Below are 3,944 nucleotides of genomic sequence, written 5' to 3' on the forward strand. Positions count from 1 at the left end.
TTAGTATGTATCAGATTCATTCATCACTATTACCTATTGCCCACAACTGTGTGGCAGATTGTAATATCTATCAATAAATAAATCTTAATAGTAAAAAAAAAAAATATATTTTCTGTTTGTTGATTGGAACTTCTAAACCGTATTATAGTAGCAATCAGTAAATAGAAAATATTGTTAAATTTGTAGATTCAATATTTGTTTTTTCAGTTTTTTAGACACTACTTGCATATCTTATATTATACATATCTTGTTACCTACATGATATTATATTTCATCTTTCACTGTTTTCAATCTATTACCATCTAATTCCTCGATTAGCAATCAATTTTTTTACTATTCAATTATCAGTTATTAATTTTTTATCATTCGTGATTCAATTGAATATTTTGAATAATTCCAAATTTGTTTGTACACTATTCCTTTTCAATTTTATGTTTCTCTAAATGTTGTTGTGATCTCTGTTGTTCTATAGCCATGTTGAAGACCTGAAACTCAGGTCGAAACGTCGGCATAAAATAAATAAATATTGTTTTGTTTATTTATATTGTTCTTTGCTGACCGCACCTCCCGACAAACTTCTCCAAACTTTTATTTATAAATTAATTTTCTTTTTTCGTTTGCTTTGGATTGGTGGTTGAAGACTGGAACTTCTAAACCGTAATATAGAAGCAGTGACAAACCACCTATCTAAAGTAAATGCCACGACTGCATTTACATACAAAATACGCATAAAAAATTGTAAAAAGTATTTTTTTTCTTTATTTTTAATTAGGCTCAGTAAAAAGTCCGTACAGTGGATACCCTAAGAACGACTCTCTTAATGCAAATTCCAAACTGGCAGCAACACAGCTATAGTAACAGAATAAATAATTATCTGGATTCATGAAGTTAGTAGCACAGTGCCTTAACACAGAGTTACAAAAATTACCTTGATATTAAAAATTTATCATGTTCACTATAAAATTGACTAAAGTTGAAAATTTTCTTAATTCAAATGCGAATATAAGTCGATCAACATAGGACAGTTTCCAAATTACGGTAAAGACTTCGTCATTCACATTTTCGGGAAAATAAATACGAGAAAAGTGTTTCCTCTACACTACAGTGAGGTACAAAATCAGGTTAATTTTACTAAGTCATTTAATTTTTACAATTCTCAACATTATTTCAATATTCGTTACTCGTTTCAATATCACAACTTCAATTCAATGGGGTACAGATAGTACTGGTGTGAGCTAACCTCAGAATCAGTGACACTAAACTATTTGTCACAACACACTATCAGTTATTAACAATACTTGCTCAATCGCATTGAAAGGAATGTTATTCATAAATCAATAAAAGTAATTTTTCGTTTATATTCCATTATTATTACTATTCTCTTTTTTTATTGGAAATCCACATAAAAGGCTAAGTAAAAAAACCCGGAAGTCCCGTTATCACCAATGATTACCTACAATTCAAAAACAGTCATATTTCCTAACTGTCAGTTATGACTTTTATAATTTATATAATTTTAAAATTTACGTTTTGTTGCCGGTTACGCATGCAACAGATCTCTGGGTCATAAACTTTATGACTAATCTAAACTAAACAACTAAATGACAAAATAAGTTATTATTAAGCAAAAAATGTTAAAGATTTATAAGAATCTACTTTACTTTATTAATCTTTACACATTCTTGAGACTGGTTAATATTGTTTAAATAAATAAATTTTGTCCTATTTTAATCACAAAGCTTTTTTATTCCTTTATAAGTTCGACGTTTCGGCCCTTTTGTTTCTTTTTCCTTAAGCACAATCTATCACAACCAGCTTTTATTAAACATATGATCTATGATCTTTAAAAAATTTAAACAAATAACAACATTATTAATAAATTATCATAACTTAATACAATTTTAGAACCACATCATTCACAAAACTAGTATAGCACGCCACTTAAAACCTGCATACTTTTGATTTTGAAAATATTATGACTTTACATTAAGAAAATAATACATTAAAAATAAAAATATTTGGGTCCATTTACATATCAGGAAACATTAATTATACAATAAATTTTAAAACTGAGACAAAAAATCTGAACTAACACTATGCAGAGATTTTAAGTAAAATTAATTTATGAAAAATATGGGATAAAATTAATGTTGGTATTTATAATTAACCTTGATATGAATAATAAAATAAAAAGGAAATTTAACCAAAATATAGTTATAATAAATAAATTAAAGGGCTGACCTAAGTGTAGTGAAGATTACAAATATTGTTGTGATTTATTTTAACAAAGAAGGTTGACTGTGATAAAAAATTTTGATTTTTAATTTAATTTGAACAATTTTCTAATTAGGTAATTTCCCCAATTAAGGGTACCTATTTTATGAAGGCCGAGTGGAACCCCGAGGGCTTCTGAACCCACTGGATTGGCTCAGGGCTACAGTAATAGAATAAATAATAACCTGGCACAGCCGGATTCCAACCCAGTCCTTATTGTTAGCGCAATACCGCTGTACCACCCCGCACCTGGAATAGAGTGATTAATAATACATTTTTTTTTAATATATTTATTTATTGCTATTTACAACTGTATATTATAATACATTTAGTAAATCTGATCTAAGTTAAATTGGAGAGTTACAGGCGTGTAGAGAAACTACCCATTGCTAGCACTCTAATGACATTTTACATTAGCTGGTCTCGTGGCCATCTTCTTTTACAGGAGCCTCGGAGGATTGTCCGGAATGGAAGAAGGTGCAAGGTTAGAAACTAGGGGGTTTGAGTGGTTAGGGAGTTTATAATGGAAGGAGTGATATCTGGTTCGGGCTAGATCGGTTATATAGGGAACATTAAGGTCTTTATGTATGAAATTATTTGTGACAAAGTAAGGAGTATTGAGGATTTTAGGAAGGATTTTGGATTGTAAGGATTGAATATGAGAGGAATTCGAAGGTTTAGTGAAGCCCCAAAGCTCAATTCCATATGTCCAGATTGGCCTAATTACAGTCATGTAGATCAGTCTTTTGTAATGTGTTGGAAGTTTAGACCGTTTGTCTATTAAGTGCTGTAATAGTCGAAATCGACGTGCAGTTTCCTTTCTTTTTAATCTTGTATAAGGATTCCAGGTTAATCATTTGTCTAAATGTAATGAGTAACATCATTAAATGAAACTGTCGGGTATTCAGTAGGTTTACGACGAATGGTAAAGGTGATTTGATGGAATTTATCTTAATCTTCCAATTACGACACCATTATTCGAGGCTGAGATATGGTATTCAAGAATTTGGGATACAATTAATGGGTTATTATTAACAGCGAGCACATATGTGCCATCGGTATACGTGGTGAGGATAGTGTTAGGATTGATTGGAATTTCAGCTGTATAGACGGTGTAGAGGATGTGACCTTGAGGAACACCACCAGACTGAGAATAGAGGGATGAATAGGAACCATTGTGGTTTACTTGGAATAATCTATCAATGAGAAAGGAACGAATGATGAGATAATATGTAGGAGGTAGGAATTTACGGAGTTTGTAAAGCGGTCCCGGGTGCTAGACTCGATCAAAAGCCTGTTCTACATCGAAATACATAGGCGTTTCAAAATGAGTTTTTCAAGGATTTAATAAAAAATTAAAAAAAAAAAAATGTTTTTATAAGTTTTTATAAATAATTTTAAGATTACAGTAAGTTTTAAAAATGTTTTTGCTCCCTTAATACAGAAAGTAGGGAAGCAGTTGGTCGATATACGAGAAGTCACAATCTCACAAGAGGAGATAATAACAAAAAAAAGCCATCCTTCCAACCCAGACCTGCCCCACTAAGACCTCTTGTTTTCTTTCCTCCTTTATTAAATAGATAAATAACAGAATTAATATATATATATATATATATAAGTTACGGTATAAGTCAGCTGTTATTTCGATGTCAGCTGACTGAGGAGATCAG

General features: G+C 30.7%; 1 long non-coding RNA gene across 1 annotated transcript in view; it reads right to left on the bottom strand.

Moving 5' to 3' along the window:
* Positions 1-1,730: 1,730 nt before the first annotated feature.
* The window catches only part of LOC136795445 (uncharacterized), a 10,394-nt gene continuing 8,180 nt past the window's right edge, over positions 1,731-3,944 (bottom strand). The window contains exons 2-3 of the long non-coding RNA XR_010843047.1: positions 2,460-2,523; positions 1,731-1,802 (exon numbers count right to left, since the gene is read on the bottom strand). This is a non-coding gene — a long non-coding RNA (uncharacterized lncRNA). The remainder of the gene's footprint in view (positions 1,803-2,459; positions 2,524-3,944) is intronic.

The sequence above is a fragment of the Halyomorpha halys genome, unplaced genomic scaffold (genome assembly GCF_000696795.3).
Source record: "Halyomorpha halys isolate HHAL.00 unplaced genomic scaffold, Hhal_1.1 Scaffold24.1, whole genome shotgun sequence".
Taxonomy (NCBI): Eukaryota; Metazoa; Arthropoda; class Insecta; order Hemiptera; family Pentatomidae; genus Halyomorpha; species Halyomorpha halys.